The sequence below is a fragment of the Ambystoma mexicanum genome, chromosome 3q (assembly GCF_040938575.1).
Source record: "Ambystoma mexicanum isolate Mex_15411 chromosome 3q, UKY_AmexF1_1, whole genome shotgun sequence".
Lineage (NCBI taxonomy): Eukaryota > Metazoa > Chordata > Amphibia > Caudata > Ambystomatidae > Ambystoma > Ambystoma mexicanum.
Window position 1 is genome coordinate 526,139,023 of NC_090926.1, and position 24,330 is coordinate 526,163,352.

The window sequence follows — 24,330 nt, forward strand, 5'->3', positions numbered from 1 at the left end:
ACACAGTGACGTTGGACTCCCATTTGATGTGCGGGCAGTCTGTAGTCAATACTGTGTATACATTCCTAGTGCATATTGTTGTTGTATTGTACACTGCATGGTGTATTGATATGTGCCTCTACATCCATCTCATCCTCCTAATTTGCAGGTCCATTTCTCATGTCTTTACAAGGCGGTCTACTTTGGGACTGGAGTCCATGTTGTAAGCAGTGCACCCACACTCTTGCGTGGCACTAACACTGTATACTTGGAAGTGTTCGAAGTGCTGCCATTATCAGGTAGTGAGGCTACCAATTTTTTAAGTCCGTACTGTTATGTTTATGGTAGGTTGGAGGTTGTGTAGGTGATTGGTATTCTTGGTAAGTATTTGGTAATGTGTGTTGTTGGTCCTGCATTACTGTGAGCATTTCATGTGTGGCCAGTTTCCATTAGGGACACTGTAGTTGGTGACACTTAGGGCATGTTGTGGGGATTAATTTGTTTGCTCTCACATTGCATGACATGCCATGGTGTGTTGTGTGGCCGTGGCGGGGAGGTGTTGGGTGGCATGCCGCTGTTCTCATGTTGTATTTTGCAAGTGGATATTCATTTTTGCTGCATGGAAGTGTGTCTTCTGATGACACTGCATTGGTGGTGTTTGTGTAGATAGGGATGCATACATTGTGACACTTCCAGATGAACAATCTCAGGCTGCTATGGTTCTGACAGTTGACTGTCCCTTTGTTCATCATAATTGTCAGATTGAGTCATCATTGATTGTCAGATGGTATGTGCCAGGGCTGTGTGCACTCCAAAGGGTTGTGCTTTCTATGTGAAGTAATTAGCCACCAGCAGCGTACGGGGTGCCTCACCCTGTACCCTTTCTCCTCCCATGTGCAGCAGGCGTACATGTGGTTGGGGATGTGGGGGCACCACCATGTCCACAGCCAGGCCCCGGCGTGTTGCAACATTGTGCAGGACACATGCTGCCACTATGATCCTGCACACTACTGGGGGAGCGTATAACAGCTGCCCGCCAGAATGGCCAAGGAAGCGAAAGCGTGACTTGAGCACTCCGAATGTGCGCTCCACTATGCCCCATGTTGCAATATGGGCTGTGTTGTATCTTACCTCGGGAGGCGTGATGGGGTTCCAAATTGGCGTCATCATGTGTGTGCTCAGAGGGTAGGCACTGTCCCCTGGGGAGGTGGTGATGGAGATCATTAGTGGGGTATTGGCATTACTCTGTATCTGTCATGCATGCGTGTGCTGTGGCATTTCTACTCACCAAGCAGCCATGCATCGCCATGCCGCCCAGCTTCCATGTCCCGGTTTAGGGTTGACATCCTGTAAATGAAGCTGTCGTGGGTGGACCCTGGATAGTTGGCATATACTGAGGTGATGATTCCCTTGGCATCACATACTACCTGGACATTGATGGAATGCCAGTGCTTGTGGTTTCTATAGATGTGCTCAGGTGCCCTGGGGGGACGTAGAGCCACATGGGTGCAATCAATGGCACCTAGCACTTTGGGGAATTGTGCCACCCTGTAGAAATCCTGGCTGACAGCCTGCCTTTCTGCAGGTGTTCTGGGCAGGTATATGTGCTTGCGGACTAATGGGCATGCAGTGATGATGGCCAAAACCTGGTGAAGGTACGGCCTGTGACACCCCCCCCCACTATGACACTTGTCCGCTGAAATGATCCGGTAGCCAAGAAGTGCAGTACATTGAGGACCTTCTCCAGGGGGCTGAGTGCTTGGGAGCACAGGGTGGGTGATGTGAGGTCATCCCCCCACTCACTGACCAGGTCGAGTATTATGTGTGGTGGAAACCTGTACCTCCCATACACCTGGTCATCTGGCATACCAAATAGGCTGGTTCTGGGTGTGAAGATTCTGGCCCTGACTATCCTTCTCCTCCTCCTGCGGTATCCCACGGCCACTGCTGCTAGGAACAGTATATTCATCCTGGCATCTGAGCTTGTTTGTTGTTTGCGTACTCTTTTATGCTGCGCGGGACGTGTGCCTGCTTCATGCTGGCGTACGTGTTTCAGGATTGGCCCTTTTATTTTTTGGTGCGTTGTAGGCGAGCGTGTAAATCTTCCTGCCCACCCCAGGAATACACGTAACACGCTCTCCCAGGCCAGTCGTGAGTAAATAATCCCGCCCACCCCTGGAATACACGTAACCCACTCTCACAGGCAAATTCCCATGTGAAACTTCATGCGCACTCCGAAATACACGTACCCTGCTGAAATCGCGTGTGGAACTTCCCGCGCAACTTGGAAAATACATACCGTGCTGTAAAAGCATGTGGAACTTCCCGCGCACCCCGAAATACATGTACCCAGGGCAAGCGCATGTGGAACTTCCCGCGAACGCCGTAATACACGTAACCTGCTGTTATTGCGTGTCAGACTACACGCGCAAACCTGATATACACGTACACAGGCGAATCGCACTGCTGGGGGGTCGGGGGGGGTGGTAGGAAGGAGTGGGGGCCTGGTGGATGGTGCCCCTGGATGCTGGGGGGTGGGGGTGCTGGGAGACATGAGTGGGGGCCTGGAGGAGGGTGCCCCTGGATGCTGGGGGTGGGGGTGCAGGGAGACATGAGTGGGGTCCTGGTGGAGGGTGCCCCTGGATGCAGGGGGGTGGGGGTGCTGGGAGACATGAGTGGGGGCCTGGTGGAGGGTGCCCCTGGATGCTGGGGGGTGGGGGAGCAGGGAGACATGAGTGGGGGCCTGGTGGAGGGTGCCCCTGGATGCTGGGGGGTGGGGGTGCAGTGTGACATGAGTGGGGGCCTAGTGGAGGGTGCCCCTGGATGCTGGGGGGTGGGGGTGCTGGGAGACATGAGTGGGGGCTGGTGGAAGGTGCCCCTGGATGCTGGGGGGTGGGGGTGCTGGGAGACATGAGATGGACATGAGTAGGGGCCTGGTGGAGGGTGGCCCTGACTGGTGGGGGGTGCAGGGAGACATGAGTGTGGGCCTGGTGGAGGGTGCCCCACAGTGCTGGGGGGTTGGGGTGCAGGGGGACATGAGTGGGGGCCTGGTGGAGGGTGCCCCACAGTGCTGGGGGGTGGGGGTGCAGGGGGACATGAGTGGGGACCTGGTGGAGGGTGCCCCACAGTGCTGGGGGTGGGGGTGCAGGGAGACATGAGTGGGGGCCTGGTGGAGGGTGCCCCTGACTGGTGGGGGGTGGGGATGCAGGGAGACATGAGTGGGGGCCTGGTGGAGGGTGCCCCTGGATGCAGGGGGGTGGGGTGCTGGGAGACATGAGTGGGGGCCTGGTGGAGGGTGCCCCTGGATGCAGGGGGTGGGGTGCTGGGAGACATGAGTGGGGGCCCGGTGGAGGGTGGCCCACAGTGCTGGGGGTTGGGGGTGCTGGGAGACATGACTGGGGGCCTGGTGGAGGGTGCCCCACAGTGCTGGAGGGTGGGGGTACAGGGGGACATGAATGGGGGCCTGGTGGAGGGTGCTCCACAGTGCTGGGGGGTGGGGGTGCTGGGAGACATGAGTGGGGGCCGGGTGGAGGGTGCCCCTGACTGGTGGGGGTGGGGGTGCTGGGAGACATGCGTTGGTGGGCAGTAGTGCAAGGTGACATGTGGGTTGGCTGGGGGGCATGGCCATGGTGGATGGCCTGCCTGCGGGACATGTGCAGGGGTGCAGGTTAGTCCCCTGTCGTGTGGGCCGCCTGCAGGGGGCGTGGAGGGTGTAGAAGGAACAGTTGGAGGACCCACACGGCCAATTCACGTGTGGGACTCCTCAGCACCCCCGAAATACATGTAGGCTGCTGGATTCGCGTGTGGAATTTGCTGCGCACCCGGAGTACACGTACCCTGCTGAAATTGCGTGTGGAACTTCACGCGCACACCGAAATACACTTACCCTGCTAATTTGCGTGTGAAACTTCCCGTGCACCCCAAAATACACGGACCCAGGGCAAACGCGTGTTGAACTTCCCACGAACCCCGTAATACACATACCCTGCTAATTCGCGTGGTAAACTTCACGCGCACCCCGGAATACACGAGCCAAGGCCAATCGCGTGTCGAACTTCCCGCGAACCCCGTAATACACGCACACGCTATTTTTCCGTGTTTGTCGGTACCCCTTTGCACCTCATTTGTCCTAGAGGACCACTGTATGGACCATTCATCATAGCTGTATATGGGTGCTTTTTGTTAGCGTACATTTTGGCGCACATTTATTTCAGGCGCAGGGACGCTACCGCCTGCTTTCTTGTGGCGTACTTGTTTGGCCCTGTGCACGTCTTTCACCGTGCGCTGGTTTGCCCTATTCGATTATGTGAATACAGGTTGTAGGCGAGCGTGTGGGCGTTCTGCGCACTTGCCTCCTGTACTTCCCTCGTGATGCCCATATTTTCACGCGTTGTTCCCCATTCCGAGTGTTACGCCCCGTGTTCTGCCTACTTTTGTGATGTGCGCCGCGCTATGTGTGATTTCGCAGTGGCTGTGGCGCACGCCGTTGGATGACCTGTGCGCCGGCGTGCGCTGCGCACTTTTTCAGCGCACATCCAATGTTTTTCTCGCACACGGACTTCCATGAATCTATGTGCGCTGGTTTCCCTGCGATTTTCGTAGTTGCACTGCGATTTTCGCACTTTTACTGCGAATCGCACGTTTTGGCGCCTCTGCGCGGGAATTTTCGGCGCACATTAATTCCATGAATCGACCCTAAATCATTTGCCAATGGACCACATGCTTTTGTTAAGCAGTGTGATACAAGCCCCTTGTTTTATGGCCTGTCTCTTGGTGACAGTTGTGATACATCGCACAACCCCAACTAACCACATTTAAGCAGGATGGAAAAGAGGAAAAAATGACCAGCTGCAAGCATAATATATGCCCAGGTACTATTGTCCCCATAGCAAAAATCAAAAGCTAGCAAACATGAATGTACGAACAATAAGTGAAAATATATCTAAAAGTAAAATATAAAAATGTAGTTCATTTGACCTTCACCATAGAAGAAAGTGTGCAAGAGAAAATAGCATTGGACTTTAAAAAAAGTAATGAACAGCAGAAAAATAACCTGATAGAGGAAATGTTAAAAAGTGCTCACCATTTAAACTCAGCAATCTGTCAAAAAAAAATCCCATGTAAACAAAATCCCAATACGAAAGAAGTGCTTTTAGTGTTGTGGGTAAGCGTCTGCACTGGGAACATGACATCCTAGGTAAAATCCTGTTAGCCAAATACTTGAGGAAGCTTGCAAACCTCTAAAAAAACAAGTGGTTCGGCCCGCCCTCTAAAAAAAAGTTACACTCTTCACCCACATGTGTCCTTTACTTTTGCCCTGAAAAGCAGCCTCAACCAGGGGTGAAAAACTGCGACAGTGTCCACAATTACAAACTCTCTTGCCACATCATGAGCAAATACTCATGACTTACTTGCCCTCTCATTGTTTTCCCTCCTTTCCCCCATATCTAGCTTTCAACAATACACTGCTTTATAAAGATTACTTGAAATGTACACATTCCATAGTGTCACTCGAATATATAAATCTGTATTGAACTATACTAAGCAAAAAGTGTACAATTATGGCATTAATCCCCCATCTTAACTGGGAGACTACAAATACTAGAATGCAATTCAGCAAATGGCTAAACAGCGGTCTCTGATTGCTAGGACTGACAGTAGTATGGTTTACAAATGAATAAAGCAGATGTTGTGTGTTATGAGATATTTAAAACTAATAAAACACACATCATCAGGAACTGTGGACTCTCTCCCATCCATGCAGAAACCCTGACTGACCCTGCTTAGATTCAAAGCGAGGAAGGTGCCTCTTCCCTCAGGCCATGTTGCTCTAAGTGGTATTTTAAATAATGCTAATTTGTTAGGCAACATTAGTCTGTTGGTGCCAGCTGCTAATCTGCTTTGTAACTAAGCATGATATGTCCCTCGTCTCTTTTTAGACAATCCTGAATTTAAATTAAAGTGGAGTTACATCACTAAAAAGTGCGGCCGTGATTGGCTGATACTTCTTATAGAAACTGCACAAGAAACAGCAAAAAAGATTGAAATAGACTTAAAAGATTTAGAGGAGGAAATAAAGAAAAAATTTGATGTACAGGCTTTTAAGAAAGGCCTAGAGAAACATGTGAAAGACATGCAGGAATTTAAAACTGAAACCATTTAAGAACGCATTAAAAGGATGAAAAAAGATTTACAAAATTTCACCCATGAGAACAATTTTGGCTATACGAACAAAGATTATAAATTTGGAGAATCAAGATCAAATCCGAGGCAGAATCAGAAAGTACGTTTCCGCAATTCCTCCTACAGCTCCATTGATGGGGCCTCTGAGTACGATGAATACAGTGACCCCCCCGAGTAATAGTCTTGGCACCCGACCGAGTCGGGGTAGAGGATCCAGAGGCAATAATCGTAGAGGTGATAACGAACGACAGTCTTTTTTTAGGAAGGGGAGAAAATCAAAGGCAATGGGCACCATAGCGGATGCAGACACGCAGCAACAGGGGTTGGTAGCAAATCTCTCAGATGTAATTCTGTCTAAGAAAGAGGAGGAAGTACTCAACAAATGGTCTTAACTTTGTGATATCCAAACGCCATGATCCCTTTGAATTCCAGGTGGAATTCAATCAATTAATGTGCAAAGTACATTTGAGAGAGTTCTTTAAAGATACCCCCTTTGAGAAAGGTGAACACTGCAATGGCCTTAGGAACCCCTCTACTTTCTGCGCTCCTTTTAATTCACATACACATGAATCTAAAGTCGTTGAAAGGAAAGTGATGGAGGAAATTAACATCTTAGAATCTGAAGGAATACTGCATTATTCTAACCTGAGCAAAACAGAACAACATATTTTAAAAAACTTGGGGGCGAATGAGAAAATCGTCATTCGCCAGGCTGACAAAGGCGGCGCGATAGTGGTTTTGAATAGAAACGACTATATTGAGGAGTGTTGAAATCTTCTCTCTGATACCAATCACTACCAAAAGCTGGATAGAGACCCTAGTAATGACCTTATTAGTAAAATTAAAGAGAAGGTTACTAAAGCGGTTGAACAAGGTATGATTAGCAAACAGGAGGGTGAGTACTTATTCAGAGAGAATGGGAGAACACCTATATTCTACATTCTTCCCAAAATTCACAAAAATCTGGAGAAACCCCCGGATAGACCTATCGTCTCGGGTGTTAATTCTCTACTAGAACCCCTTTCTAAGTTTGTGGATTTCTATTTGAGACCTTTTATTCCAAATATGAAAAGCTACATAAAGGATACCACGGATGCAATCAACAGAATTGAGGGAATTCATTTTGACCCAAATGTGAATTTGCTAATGTGTTTGGATATACAAGCATTATACACCAATATACCTCAATTAGCAACGTTAGAGGTAGTAGGAGAGACTTTACTGAACAGAGAAGATCAATATCCAGTCTCTAATTCCTTCATAAAATGGTGTACGGAAATGGCCCTCACAAACAATTTTTTTCAATATATGGCCCAGTTCTACAAACAGATATAGGGTACGGCCATGGGGGCGACAATGGCACCAAATGTGGCCAATTTGTACATCAATATGTTTGAGGAAACAGTAGTGTATACCAAATGTAATCCGTTCCAAGAGAACATCCTATGTTGGCTACGCTACATAGATGACGTTTTTGTCATTTGGAAAGGGAGTGAAGAGGAATCAAAGCAGTTTGTACAATGGCTGAACCAACAGAACAGATACCTCAAGTTTACTAGCAATATTAGTAATGAACAAATACATTATCTAGATATCTGTGTCTATCATGATCAAGGGTTGCTACTGGTCAAACCCTATAATAAGGAGACTGATAGGAATGCATTATTGCACTATAACAGCCACCATGCACAACATGTGAAAAACAATCTGCCCTTTTGGGCAATTTCTCCGGTTGAAGAAGAACAGTAGTACCAATGCTTCCTATGAGAATGGGGCCAATGTTCTTATTGATAAATTGATCTATAGAGGATATCCCCCCCAATAGTCAAAAAAACTGCCAAGAGAGCTTTTAACAATAATCGAGAAGCTCTCTTAGATCAACAAATACGTAGAGATGGAGAAACAAAAGAGGCCCCATTGGTTTTTGTAAACACATTTAGTAATCTCTTGTATAAGATCAAGAGTATTATTCACAAAAATTGGAAGAAAATTATGACTAATGAAATTGGGAATGCTATTGTAGCTTTCAAAAAGAGTACCACTGTACGTGACTTAGTCATGAGAAATGATGTAAAGAACATGAAGAAAATATGTCAACATACTAACCTATGGGTCTCCCCCCAGTATTGGGGCATCATCCCTGTGGCAATTGCACAATGTGCACGCAAACTACAAAAACTATGACGGTGGACTTGGGTTTTGGTAAAACGTGGAAAATGGCAGAGCATACAAATTGTGAAACAAGTAATGTTATTTACTTAATTAAATGTCCCTGTCAACTTATTTACATAGGGAAAACAAACAGAAAATGTAAAACAAGGATGATCGAGCATAGAAGCTGCATTAGGAATGGAATTGAACAAGCACCCATGGTGAAACATTTTATGGAAAAGAAACATACCAGTAATGAATTTGATTGGGTGATTCTGAAACAAATTAAAGGGGAGTCACAAGAATTGATTAACAAAAAGTTACTTCAATTAGAACAGAAATTGATATTTTTGTCCAAAAGCCACCTCCATGGTTTGAACAAAGGAGTGGAGTGGCATAATGCCTAGGCAACTTGTTTTGACTCGATCACTGTTGTTGTTTAAAAATATGATCTGGATTAATGTAATCATGCTATTGCCACAGTACCCAAACATTTTTCCACTGTTTACACATTGATATATTGGAGATGTATGTTGAGGACGAGATCATTATATAGTACGGATGCAGGTTTTAGAATATATAGATATATTTGCTTAGGTGACTTCAAATACATTAATATGTCTGCCAACTCGTTGTAGTTTCCATGCTAAATATCTATGTGAAACTCTGTTTACATATGCCTTGTCAGATCGAATTGTAATATGAACAAATGAATTATTGGTGCTATAGTTGGGAAGTGATGCGGTTACATATTCCCCTTTTCCCCTCTTACTTTGGACTCATCCACATTTCAACAGTATTGCTTGTGACAACATTCACATTCATTGAAACAGTATTAGTGATGCCCAATTGCTGGATGATGGAGTTGTAACATTGGCTGGATTTCTAGTGCCTGTACGTTAGGTTTACCCAGCAACCGATAAAGGGAGATACGAGGAGCTTCCCGGACTAAATTTCCCATAGGATGTGGGATGTCCGGGTTTGTGCGCGTGCAACGACGTGGTGACGTCATCGCACTAGGTTGTGTAAACGGCAGCGCTCGGCGTGAAGATGTCATCACGCCTCCCGTGAGAGCGATCCCGGGATCTAGACTCTAAAATTAGATCCAATCAGAGTCTCACCGTGGTTCGCGCTACCTGCTACTATTGAGACTGACCGAGTGAGTAATCTTTAACGTTATAGTTTTTTACTGATGATTAAAAGACCTTAGGTCTTCATGAGTTTTTTGTTATTTTGCAGCCACTAAAGAAAAGAGGACAACTCCTTTTGGTTGGGAAGTGACAGCTGAACAAATTGGCTGGACACCTTGGAGACAGTTCTCTCCAATACTATTATATGAGTAAGTAGATGCTCTTTATTTATTAGCATTTGCACTTAGAAATTAAGAAGCAGACAAACCTCTGAGGGCATTTTTGTCTCCGCAATTATATCTTTCAGGGAACAGACAGCCTTTTGGGCATATTACTGAATTTGAGAAATTGGAACATATCATGAGTTGATGGAGTGACGCCGGGGCCATATGTTTATAACAATATGGTAAGATGACTCTGTTATGAAAGCAAGAGATGATAATACATCACTTCAGGTCAATATGAGTCTAATGCCAAGATCTTACCCCACACCAAGAGGCAATTGAAGTTGGGGATCTTGAGGAAGTGAGAGTTCACAGATCTAAGAGGTCATGCTGTGAGTATTCATCCATGCAGCGTGAGAGGTAGATAGGGGCTGTGTTGGAGAGACATTGATGGACCAGTGTTTTGAATGTAATCCTTTCTCGGATGGGCAGCCAGGATGCATCTCTCCTGGCTTTCCGAAATGTGGTCAGATGCGGAGAGACCAATGGATGCTTGAAGAGCCTTGATCTGAATCATTTGAAGTTTGATTAGGTTGCACTCTGAAGTATCAGTAAATAAGGTATTGCAATTATCGACCTTTGCTCCAGTGATGACTCTTGCAATTGAGAGGCATTTTGTAGTGGAAAGGAAGGGCCTGTTGGCATGCAGCAGTTTGGCTGTGAAGGCCGCTTGCGAGGTGATCGAGTTCACTTGTTGGAAATGGTCACGGTTAGAGTTCAGAGAAAGTGAATCAAAACAGCCTTTAACAGCAACTGGCAAGTCTCTAGTATTTGTTGGTTAAATAGTTTGTTTACCTTTGGCTGAAAACCTTGACCCAATTTGTCCTGAGGCTGTCCAGAACCCTAATTCTAAAAAATGCTCAAGTAGATCCCCGATCGTTGCGCCAGAAAAAAGAAATGTTCAATAGTAATGAGACATGATTGTGTTTATTGATCAAAGTAGGTTTATTTAAATCAACATTCTTTTTGCTTATGGATTGCACCTTCTTTTGCACTTCAATTGAATTTACTTAATTCAATGTTAGTATTTTTGTCAATTAGATAAAACAAATTGATTGTACAAAATTCTTTCAGGTAATTTGTAGAACTATTTTGTTGAATCTGAGTTTTTCTCCTCCTGGATAAATTAAATTTCATTAATTTGATTTTGACTTATTAGAGTAACTTCTAACCTCTCTTTTAACCTCACCACATGTTTCCCCGTCTTTTAATTTGGACGGTTCATCAGCAGGTTTGGTGAATCTTGGCGTCTATTCAATGCAAGTAAATAGTTTAATACTTTAGATTGTTGAATTCAAATTGGTGCAACTAACCTACGAAAAATAGATTGTAAAAATTATTGTTGGAACCAATATTTTAAGTTCTATGCAATTAGCAGCTTTTTGCTGTCATACTTACTTATCAGATGCTTAGTTTTCCTGCTTATAGTTTGAGATTTGTATGACTGGTTTTCAATTTTGCATTTCCATAATTGCATTAAGATTTGCCAAATTTCCCCTACAATCTGGAGAAATATATTGTGTATCAAATTCTGTGACTCCCTACTGTTTTGCAAAATAATGAACCTCAATATTATTTGAACTTATTTTTCTTACCTATAGGAATTGGGTTGTCTTACTTAGTATCCTCTTCTATCATCATGGCAGAAGTGCTGTTTGTTAGAATTATCATTTCAATTTGCCTTGTGTTATGCAACGGGTCATATTTTGCTGGTTTTCCTACAATATATGTAATTTGACTATTAAGATACTGTATTGCTCTCCTTGGCTTACATAAATATTGTTAGTTATGGATCTAAACAGATAGCTTAAGTGAGCAGCATATTTTATATTACCTGCATGGTTATAGTTGTTTTTCTCTCTCATTTCTTAATCCTCGCGGTACGATTGACACGGAAAACTAAAATGGCCTGGATTTATACTTACATGATGACTTGCACGTTGTACATGATCGCGTCAACACATTCCCGCCATTTCTGTTAGGACTTTTTCTAACTTTCTTACCTATTTATAAGAAATACTAAATTCTCAAAGATATTAACATTTATTTGTTGATTCTTAAATTAAAAACAGGAATGTTATGGCTTCTTTTTCGTGATTATTGCCATGCTGAATTACTGGGCAGTTTATGTATTGCAAAAAATTAAATGTTGTTATTGTCGACCCCAATATCATATTTTTAAATATTCCTTAAACATATTTTTGAATACTCTTGGTTACTTGCAAAATCACAGTTCATAATTAGCTTATTTTTAAAACCGGGATCTTGAAGACCTTATGTGTGGTTGTTTGTGTAAATAAGAAACTCATGTAATGTGCAATCTTGCCATAGCGTGCTCGTCATTATTAGGGCAATTTCTATCTAATTAGTGAAATCTAAGTTGTTGCTGATTATACAGACAGTATATTCAAGTTAAAGCTTTTGTTCCCTAGCAACTGGTTCATAAAGAATAATGTGGCATTTGGTACATACAGTTATATTTATACTTAGAACAGCACTTCATAATGGCTCGGTTTCTGGTTAGAGTTCAGGTAAACACCAAGGGTTTTGACTGCAGCAGAGGTGGCGATTCAGTTTCCATTGATGTTAAACTCTTTGTAGGCTGGGTCAATGTTGCTAAGTGCGGAGTGGGAGCCGATGATGAGGATTTCAGTTTTATCATCATTGAGGCTTGGGATTTGTATGAATGTTGTGAAGGGTGGGGGAGAGGCAGGAGCTGTGGGGAACTCCGCAGGTGACAGCAGTAGGTGCAGCAGAAAAAAAATTGATGAAGACTTGTGAAGATCAGTCAGCTAGGATTGACCTAATCCGATTGGTGACTGATGGAGAGAAGTTGGCTGTCGAGGCAATTTGTGGGCAGAGGGTTTGGTAGTCTACCAGATTGAATGCTGCAGAGATGTCCAGCATCATCAGGAGGGCCAGTTTGCTAGTGCCCTTGATGGCATCAAGCTGAATTTCCAAGTCAAGTAGGGCAGGTTTAGTTCTGTGCTTGGGCCTGAATAGCGATTGGTAAATTCCCAAGATATTATGCTCCTCGAGGTGCTCTTGAACCTGGGTGTAGGCTACGTGATGCAGGACCTCCAGGACGTAAGGTAATGCAGTAATGGGGTGATAGTTTCTAGGCATGGAGGGGTCGAGGGAGGGTCTCTTGGGTAGCAGTAGGTCCTACGCTTCCTTTAGGGAGGTTGTCAAAAAATTGGTGGAGAAGGAAGCATTAATGTTGGGTTTGATTATAGGAGTAAGTGTCTCGGCACAGTCTTTGATGATTAGAGCTGGGCAACAGTCACCTTTGCAAAGCAAAGGTTTGAGACTCTTGATGATCTTGGTAACTTCTGGGACTGAGACAGGGTGGAAGTTGAACAGGGTGCAGGGGTATGCCGGTAAGGTGATGTGTGCTGGTATTACCCTTTTTTTTTATCGTTGTGACTTTTTGACCTACTTTTTGCTGTACATTTTTACCTTCTTTGAAAATACTGAACATGAGGGGCACGGGATGCGCGGGTATCCCCCGCGCCCCATGTTTGGTTTCTACAGAATCGGGGGTTTCGTGGGTGTCCCCCGCATTCTTGACAATGTAGGAGGGGGACACAAATGGCTCTGTCCCCTATTTTCGATGAACGGTCAAAACAGGGGACCAGGAGTTGGATTTGGCGTTACTGATTCTAGAGTTGTAGCTGATGGCTTTGTCAGCGTGGATTTACCGTCTGTAGACTTTGATGAGGGAGGAGAAGAGGGCTTTGGGAGCAGAGGATTCTTTTTTTTTCAAGCTAGCTCAGAGGTGTGCATTCTGGAACAGACTTCAAGGAGCTCAGGTGTGAACCAAGTGTTTTTTCTTTTAGTGAGGGTTTGGCTTTCCAAAGTTTGAGTGGGGCAAGCGTGTCAACTGCCTGAACAATGGTTTGCTTGTAGATGTCAACCAGAGCTGCTGAATCTGTCACTGAGGATGGGGGTGAGCAAGGGTAGCAAATAACGGGGCAGGGTTAATGTTGCAGTTTTTGTGCGCTGGACCATACCTTCCTGTTTAGCAGGGTGAGCTGGTATGGGCGTCCCGAAGAGGGGATTTAGAAGGCAATGGTGTGATCGTCACACCATGGTCAAGGGGAGGTGATATTGTGATAAATCTGATAGTCCCCAAAATCAGATCTCGTCTGTGTTTGACTTTCATTCAGTCACTGAAAATGACATTCTTGAATTTATGACCACTCTTAAACCCACAATCGACTCCCTTTCTCCTCTACCAACTTATGCAGCCAGAAAATTGGCGCATGAATTAACTCCATTTATCACCACCATTGTTAACAAGTCTCTGTTAACAGGGACTGTTCCAGAGAGCTTAAAGCTGTCTATGGTCTCACCCCTATTAAAAAAAAACATCACTAGACGTAGAGGTTCTGCAAAATTATCGTCCTATTGCAGGTCTATGTTGGCCAGATAAAATTCTTGAGAAGGTGGTTACTAACCAGCTCCAGGAGTTTGTTAAAAATAAATTGTTGTTAGATAAACTTCAATCAAGATTCCGACCTAAATTTGGAACGGAGACAGCCCACCTAGTAGTACAGGATGAACTGATAAAGGCCGCAGACCAGGGGGAACTCACACTTTTGGTGATGTTAGACCTGTTTGCGGCCTTTGATACAGTGAATCACGAAATTCTCCTAGACCGACTACAGGAGATAGGAAGAGTCTCGGACTCAGCTTTGAAATGGTTTGAGTCTTTTTTGACCAACCATCATCAGCGTGTGAGATTGGGAGAGTTCTTATTGAATCTCATCTGTTTAAGCTGTGGAGTCCCACATGGATCTTCCCTGTCAGCATTGCTCAGATATTCTTACGAATAACCAACTTCCAGAAAGCGTTTAGTAAACTGGAGCAATGTTTGACAGAGGTAAGCAGCTGGATGTCAAAGAACTATTTACAGCGTAACGCTGCTAAGACCGAACTTATATTATAAGGCCCTAAGCATTTGTTGACAGCTGCAAAAAAACTGCCTGTCCCAACACTGCTTGGTAAAAATCTACAATTTGTCTCTAAAGTTAAAAATCTGGGATGTATGTGGCAAGAAAACCTGGGGAGTTAAACACAGGTAGGAGCAAAGACCAAAGCAGTCTACTTTGTCTTGAGAATGCTACGTCAAGCACTTCACTATATATATCCTCAAGGAGGCACATGCCACTGTGGTAGGGGTGCTAACTAGCGCCCACCTTGACTACTGTAATAGTTAATTGATGGGCATCCCTGCCAAACAACTTCAGTGACTTCAGAGAGCCCAGAATACGGCCATTAGATTGATGTTTAAATTGGGCAAATTAGCTGCCATGCAACCGCATTCTTTGCGTCCTAATTTTTTGAAAATAGGTTGCCTTTACACTGGTGTTAACTGTAGGAGATCTCCAAAAAAAATAACATGTTTTCCTCGAAACAGTTCCTCATAGTTGGTTTTTAGGACTTCTTTGATTCTGAAATGAATTAAAGCCAACATGAGGTTGTACACCATGCTTATCTCATCTATCAGATGCACTTTCATTTGTATTAGAATTCTGCGTACCTGAGTAGCTGCTTCTGCTCACAGTTTGTAATATTCTACTTTGTTTTGGTGTTCTACAGGGAGGAGTAGTTATATAAAGTGATAATACCTATGTTGTGAGCAGCTAAATCTGTGGGGACTGTTACCTCAGCTGAAACATTGTTGTTTGTCAAGTTTTGCAGAAATGTGCTGATTATTTTAATGCAGAATATTTTGGCAGAACCAGATTCACCACTTATATAAAGGAGCAGTGGTTTATAATTTATGAAGGTACAGATTTCAGTTTCATGTTTAAAACCATGCACAATTTCTTGAGTGACTTCTAGATAAATAGTGAGGTGTTCATCATTTAGCTGAGATTCCAGAACTAACAAATCTTCCTCAGATTGTTTATATTGATACATGGTATTTTATACTTCAGTCCTGGTGATGTCTGCTTCATTTGGAATAAGTGGTTCTCCAAGTGGGTCTTGGCTTCCTGTAAGGGAATGCGGTCTGCCCTCAGGAGTGTCTTTGGCTAGTTGAGCTTCAATGTCTTCCTCTTGTTGGCATTCATTGTCCAGCATTTGTTTGTATTGTTTGAAATTGTCATTTGTTATACTGCTTTCATTTGCTTTAAATGCAGCTTCAAATGAGTCATAGTCACCTAATAAATAATTTTCTTTTCGCCAAGGTTTTAAAAGTTGGTGTAGGGATATGTAATACAGTTCTCTATGTTGTGGAGTTTTAAATTATAACTTTACATGATTAATTAGACTGGGATTGGTTAGTTTCACTAGGCTTCCTTCACAAGTTGAAACTGAATATTTGCCAGTTGTCTCATTTGGTGTAGCATTGTTTTTGTCGGAGTATTTTTGGACAATGTCGTACAGACACATGTTTTCCAAAAGAGTACTTCTGTTTGGGTAGTACGTGTTAAGTAAATTGTTTTCTGAAATGTCCTGGCTGTTGGGGTCATTTGTGGTTATGTTTTCTATCTCTTGTTCAGATGTTAGTACTCTTTTTTAGGATGAAGCTGTTCCAAGGTTCAGCCAAACAATGTGATCAGATTTGCCATATAAGGCTGAACCTGTTAAATGGTCTGCAGCTGTGTAGGACCAGCATTCTCTATGGGGGAGCATTTTTATACCAAAGCTGTACAATTTCAGTGATAGCATTTTGTCAAATGGTATGTCATCTCAAAGGTTTAGCTCGGTTTTCTCAGCTTTGGTGAGCTAGGCTGTGGCATATCTTGCAACTGCAGTGGAATTGTCTGCAATGTATTGTATGTCTATGTTTGCATTCCACGAGGGGGCATTGATTGGATTGTAATCATTCTTGTACTTGGATGCTTTGTCCCTTTTAATGGTGTATGTATTACGGTATTTGCCTTTTACGCTGTTTCTAACAGACGACAACAAGGTATTTACTTGTCTTTTTTTAAACACTGGTCTAGGGAAGCCAAAGAGACATTTGGTATAGTATTTGCCTTTGTTTTTATATCTATGTCGGAAGTATTTGCCACATTTATGTTTTTGGAAGCTTAACACTTGTGTATGTAGGTCACCACTATCTGTGGTTTCTGAAGGGATGTCATAGGTAAGGGGCCTCATCATGAGTTTGGCGGTAACCCTTAAATGTGGCGGTAAAACTATTACCACTGCATTTAAGCGTCTGCCAAATCATGGCCTTGGCTGATTTGAAAATCCGACAAACACGTGCCGATTTTTGGCACTATTACCACTGGCGGGAAATCCCCCACATGTAATAGTGTGAAAATTCCCCATTGGGCCCAATGGGGAATGAGGAATCCCGAATGGGCCCAATGGGAAAAGGGCACTAACCGTTCCGCAAAACCGATGACCCGGCGCTAATAGTGCTGGGGGTGTTGGCGGTAGGGCTATTAGCACCGGCGGTAATACCGCCAGCATTACCGCCCAACTCGTGATGAGACCCAATGTATTTTTCAATAAATTGTAAAACAGTCGTGTCATAATCATGAGCACATTTTGGAGTATCTTTTATCCACAAAAGCATGTGGATATGTGGTCCTCCTCTGGATTGATATTCTTTTTTCCAAAAGAAGTGATGCACTCCTCCAATCAGAGGGGTAGTTGTATTGCAGATAAAATGCAGCATGGTGAAAGTACCTTGATACATTTACAGCATCAAGAGAACAGAGTTCTCATGGTGCTTTTATGACTATGCCATCTTTACAGGGTAATTTATGGAATAATTGTGCGCCGAAATTTGTGGCGCAAGCTGGCGCAAGTGTGAAAAAGCTAACGCATGCCTGCAGGTGTTTTTGCCAGGATGTGCGCCAAATCCGCACTTACCTCACACGTCACTAACGCGTGCACGACACGAACAGTGAAAGCGCACAACTTCTTGCACACACATCTAAAAAGGGGATAGAACACAGGTAGAATAGGGAACAACATGTGAAAATGTAGGCGTAACGTGGGAAGTACCACTGGGAAACACACACAACGCCCACAAGCTAGTGAACAACACGTATTCATGGAATCGAATAGGGAAAACCTGCACACCTCAAAACACACGCACACGCACAAATACATCCGCCACACGAAAGCAGGCGGAAGCGCCCCCGTGCTGCATAAAAGTGCACGCAAACAACAAACAAGCATATACAGATAAGATGAATGTCCCATTCCTCGCAGCAGTGACCCTGGGACACCGCAGGAGGAGGAGAATAGCCAGGCCCTGCATTTTTTTGCTCAGGGCCAGCCTTTATTGGATGCCTAATGACAAGCTCTATGGCAGGTATAGGTTTCCATCTCATTTCATCCTAGAGCTGGTCACTGAGTGGGAGGATGAACTCACATCACCGACCCCCTTGGAGAAGGTGCTCAATGTACTGCATTTTTTGGCCACTGGGTCATTTCAGCGGACAACTGTCATAGTGGGGGGCGTCTCACAGCCCACGCTGTCACGTTTCCTACACCAGGTGTTGGCAATCATCACTGCGCGCCCCTCAGTCCACAGGCACATACATGCCCAGAACACCCGCAGAAAGGCAGGCCATGGTCGAGGACTTCTACATGGTGGCACAATTCCCCAAAGTGCTTGGTGCCATAGATTGCACCCATGTGGCCGTACGTCCACCTAGGGCCACTGAAAATATCTACCGCAACCGCAAGCACTGGCATTCCATCAACTTGCAGGTTGTATGCAATGCCAAGTGAATCATCACCTCTGTCTATGCAAACTATCCATGGTCCACCAATGACAGTTTCATATACAGAATTTATGTCCTGAGCCAGGCCCTGGAAGCTGGGAAGCATGGTGACACATGGCTCATAGGTGAGTACAAATTCCTGTGCACATGCATGCATGTCACACACAGACAAATACACAAGCCCAACTAATGACAACCATTATCACCTTACCGGGGGCCAGTGCCAACCCTCTGAGCACCTACATGATGATGCCAATATAGAACCCCACCACACCACCCGAGGTCAGATAGAGCGCAGCCCATATTGCAACCAGGGCCATAGTGGAGCGCACATTCGGAGTGCTCAAGTCACACCTCCGCTCCCTTGACTGCTCTGGCAGACAGCTACCATATGCACCCCAGTAGTGTGCAGGATCATTATGGCAGCATGTGTCCTGCACAAGGTTGCAACACGGCAGGGCATACCGGTGGACATGTTGGTGCCTCCACATCCCCAACCACACGCACGGCTGCTGTGCATGGGAGGGGAAAGGGCATGTGGCAAGGCAGCCCATACCTTGTGGCCACATTTTCACCTAAACTCCAACCCGGAGTGCACAAAGGCCTGGCACATACCAGGTGACAATCGATGATGAGAAAGGGACAGTTAACTGTCACAACCTTACCACCCTGAGAATGTGTCCATGGAAGTGCCACATTGTATGCATCTTTAGCTACTTAAACACAACCAATCCCGTATACCAAAAGGAACACATGCAAGGTGCATATCCCACCCACCCCCTGAAAAACAGGGCATGAAAGTACTGGTATGCCACCCAAACCCTCCCAACCCCCATGACCATTGTCTACCACACCATGCCACGGTATGCAATGGCAAAACATCAAAGCATATGCACAACACACAACACAATAGTCATGAAGTACCATGTGAGAAATGTAAATAGGCACCAGACAATTACACCTGACATGGAATCTGAAGAAATGACTGACTAAAACCTCACACCCTGAATATGGTGGCAAAAATGCATGCCACCAGTGGTGAAAGCAACAGAAGTCAGAATACCTGTTTCCATGCAAATTGAACAATAGCAAATTTCCATTAGAAACACTGTGTGTTGCATGTGTGTCCCCTGCAACACGTCGCTCACTGGACAGCACAGTGAGTGTGCATTGCATTGGGGAAGCCCCTTGAGCATCATGAAAAATAAGTACAATCAACAAAATAGTACCCTGTAATAAATGTACAAGATCAATGAATTGAAAGTGAACATGGATTGTAGGGACACAGCATGCCTGAGAAGGTAATCTGGATGCACGTGTGTGCATGGTGTTGCCGTAGTGGGGGCGTTACCTAAGTATTTGTGTCATTAGGGACATGCATCAAATACATGCATGTGAAATGAAGTGAACCTCAGTGTCCCGTACACAGCACATGTGAGCATTGCACTCAAGGTGTGTTAAACCACACCAATCCCCTGACATCTCGAAATCAAACCCAACATAGGATCAGCCATTGACCAGAAGAACATATCATGTACAGAGTACCCCACATCAACAATGGCAGACAGTGAGCAATCACTGATTCATTGAAAATTCGTATAGGCCCTACACACAATGTGCATCAAAGCGCCTCAAGAAGGGAGGGAACAAGGGAAAATAACAGTACCTTCCTACAAGTCCTTCAAACAGTCCAGAATGTGAAAAATAACAATCAAATCAAAGTAGAATGTACAAGTGCTTGGAAAAATAAGGGAGAGTCTAGGGAGGGAATGTGGGAAAAAAAAACTAGCATCAACATTGCTATGCCTGACGGCAATAGTTGCAGTGCAAGAGTCACATAAGGAGGGGGGGGTGAGGCAAGAGGAGGGAAGAGGTGAGGAGAGTAACAAAACAAGTGACAAACAATGGAAGGTTGATGAATAATCAAGATAGTGTTGGGGATGGGGAGAAGAAACACAGAAGGGAAAGGTGGAACAGACAAGCTGTAATCAGTGGTGGAGGGACTGATGATAAAAGTAAGTGCCAAAATGAAACTCAAAAAGGTGAAGGTGGGGAGGCAGAGGGGGAAGTGTCTGCAAAGAACAAGCGCTACGTATCACCATGCCTGATGGTAATTGGGGTAGTGCTGGACAAAGACAGCCAGAGGAGAAGGAGGAGGGGAAAGGGTGGTGGAGAGTGAGAGGGAGGAGAGAAGGGTGGAGGGGGCCAAGGTGTAAAGGCAGGAAGGGGGAAAGGGGAAAAGAAAGCACACACAGGGGGCAGAGGGGAAGAAGAGTGTACAGAAGGGGAGGGGTGTGACGGTGAAGGGGGTCCAGAGGGGGACGAGCGGGGGGCAGGTAAAGACTGGTAGGGGGCAAGGGAGACAGGGGGAGACTGGCAGGGAGCAGGTGGAGACTGCCGGGGCAAGGTAGACAGGGGGAGACTGGCAGGGGGCAGGTGGAGACAGGCGGGGCAGGTGGAGACTGGCGGGGGCAAGGGACACAGGGGTAGACTGGCAGAGGGCAGGTGGAGACAGGCGAGGGGGAGGAGATACAGGAGGACAATTAAGGGACCCATAAGGGTGGTGGACAGGGGTGGACAGTGGTAGACAGGGCCTCCATTGTGGGCCTTTGGTAGTGATGGCTGGCACCAGCCTCCTGGTTGCCCGGATTGTAACAAGGTCCAAGTGCAACCATTGGGAGGGGGAGCAGGGTTAGACCAGAAACAGGACATTCAAGTCAAAAGCAATGCGGCCATATTTCAAATGGCACAATAAAACCCGAGGCAGGGCTGCAAGATGGCTAAAGCAGTGGAAGCAAGGAATAGGGGGTCGATGAAACACATGGTCACAAGGGTAACTCATTGTGCAGTGTTCATGTGGCATATCACAATCACTGTAGGTCAAATGTCCCAATGCAACATTGTCAGCACACGGACCCCTCCCACCATCAGTGTGTGTTACACAGCCAAAGGGTGCAAGCGTACAACAGTAAGTGCATGAACATAGACAGTCAAGTCATAAAAAAATCATAAGCAACATGATGAAATGCACAGTCAGCAGAATACTCACCACAATAAAGTGCAGACATGCATTGGAGAAGCCACCCGGAATACCCAATAGGGGTGAACACACAAGTAGGACTGCAGGCTGGCCACAGATATGATGGAAGCCCAATGCCCCTGTGTAAGATGCTGTCACACCGAGCCATCCTTGCAAGCCCATGGAAAGGGGAAGCAGGAGTAGCATATGTGTCAGGACCCCAAGCAAAACACATACACAAGACAAGCCTGAATGGGCCCTGCTGGAACACACAGTGGATGTCTTCAAATGCCACAAAGCACCACACTGTCACATGAATGCACAATAGACAAAAAATCAAAAAATCAAAAAATCAAAAAAATATTTGCAGGAAAAAAAGAAAAATAATTGCCACTTATGACCCAGGGGGTGGGAGGGGCACCCAGGAGGGGGGAGGTACAGGGTGCACCTCAACACCCACATGTGTGGATGTTGAGATTTAAAAAAAAAAAATCAATGGCCTCAGCGCCTGCATGGCCCGACCTATGTGGGAGATAGGTTGTCGTCGTCACCCTCTGGATGGAAATAAGAAGGTGGATGCGGCACAGTTGCCTGACCACGCCTATCTGCGGCTTGCCCCTCAGCGGCAGCAAGCATGCGGGTCTTGTAAGCCAGGTCATGCATGGCAATAACACATAGGTTTGCATGCATTACCTCACGTGTCAAACGTGCTTCCTCCTGCAAGGACTCACATGTAAGACAGAGTTCTGTCTGCATGGCATCACATGACATACGGCGCACCTCCCAGCTTGCATGAAGTTCAGCTGAGATGGCTCTTTCAAGCCGCTCCATCCTGTCTTCTCCCTGCCTAGTGTCGTCCATCATGAGTGCACCCAGAGTAGATTGGAGGGTTTGGTGTTCGACACTCAGGGCCTCACGGTGTGCCTCTGCCTGAGCATCAAGTGCTTGATGCAGAGCCACCATTTCAGCCTGGCACACCCTGTCAGAGGCTACCATGCCCAGCCTGAGTGAGTGGATTGTGGACCGCCAAGCCTGCTGCTGGAGCTCCACTTGCCTTTCAGGGGGAGGATGGAACGGGCCACACTTTCCATACCTTGAACCATCATCTCAACTGCTCCCCCTTGTTGCTGTGCTATTGCAATAATGGCATGCTCCCCCCACTCATTTGACCCCGGTGGCACATGGCCACCGCGTTGCCAGGCACAACAGCTGCCGGGCCCAAGGAGCTGTGGTCCTTGCTGGGTTGGTGCCGCCCGCATCTGCAGGACTGCATCCCTCCATCGACCTGATGCCCCAGGAACATGGCCAACTGATGTGGAGTGTGACCCTGTAATCGTAACAACCACAGGCGGACATTCCAACCCCACCTGGCCCCCTACTGCAGGTGCCGTGACAGAAGATCATCCAACACAGGATCACTTACCGGCGATGACACGTCATGATGCAGATCCGGTCAATATAGTGGTCAGAGGATCCATCTGAGCCTGACTCAGAGTCTGCTGTGGACACGATGTCCTAGAGCACCAGTGGGTTCTCGTGGGCTGCCACCCCACGACCACCACTGGTGCCTGGTTAGTCATGTGAACTGACCACCATGTCTGGGATGACATCTTCATCATCTGCCTCCAGTGTGTCATCACTTGCAACATAAACAAAAGAAACATGAACATACATGTCAGTAGCACATACCACACACATACAAATCACAACATTGGCACCAACACATGAAGCAGACATGTCACACACAACTCAAACCCCAACATGCATCCAGTGGCATTGCAATGCAAGGGTATCCCGAAAGCAGAAAAGGATGTGTGCAAAATGTGAAGCCAACAAATGTCTTGCATGTTGCTCATCACCTGCATCACACACAACCTCTAGCAGGCACATATCCAAGGCAGAAATGAGAGATGGCAACAAAGAGATGGCAGATATCATAAGCATGTGGGAACACACAAATAGCCACAGCTGGCAATCACACCAAACACACCATGACACATGTAACATGCATGTTCACGTGCAGCACTCAACAACCATCGAATATGCAGAGTGCATGTGTCACAGGAGGCACCTACATTACTGCGTTTTGATACAGTGAAAGGAGGGAAATGGGAACATACATGGCAGGTCACTATCACACAGCAGCATTGTGTTGGCATGTTGAAGGGCTGAACTTGGCACATGAGTGTGTGTGTGCTGTACAGTGCATGTGTACCCCCTCAACTTCCAACATCAACACCTACGTAGTGATGTCAATCTCCAAACATGAAGGCAGTGTATGGGCAATTGGAGCCATCATGTGCACATGGCATGCACTATGTAGCATGGATACCGTGAAACACTCACCCTCTGGGCAATAGCAGGGAGGTACTGCATAGCAATGGATGGTTCACTATAGAACTGTGCATTGGCAGGCAGTGTTAGCATGCGTCTATTGCATGTCATCAGTCAAATGTCACTACATCCGATGAGAAGTGGACATGATGCAGGACAGATGAGGAACCATCAGTAGTACACCCATGCATGCAGAAGACACTACACCAGTTGAACAGAGGGAGGGGGCCTGTTACAGGGGGAGCCATGTGCATGACACAGATGTGGACACCCTAAAGTCGTGTGTGATGACACACAGACCCACAGTGAGCATGAAATGGCTGTCCAAATAACATGACACTTGGATCATCCTGGAGACATACTACAATGAGCAGGCGGTCAAGGACACCTAGGAGCATACATGGAATGCACATGGAGCATGATTGTGCACACATGTGCATGGGGAGCCACTGCCATCAGCACAGTCAGAGTGAGACACACTGCATCAAGGACAAAGGATGTATATGACATGATATGACATCTCATCAAGATTGCCCTCATACACAAGTGGCTCAGAGCACAACCAAGCAAAGGGAGGGGAACACGGGAGAAAATAAAATGAAAACAAT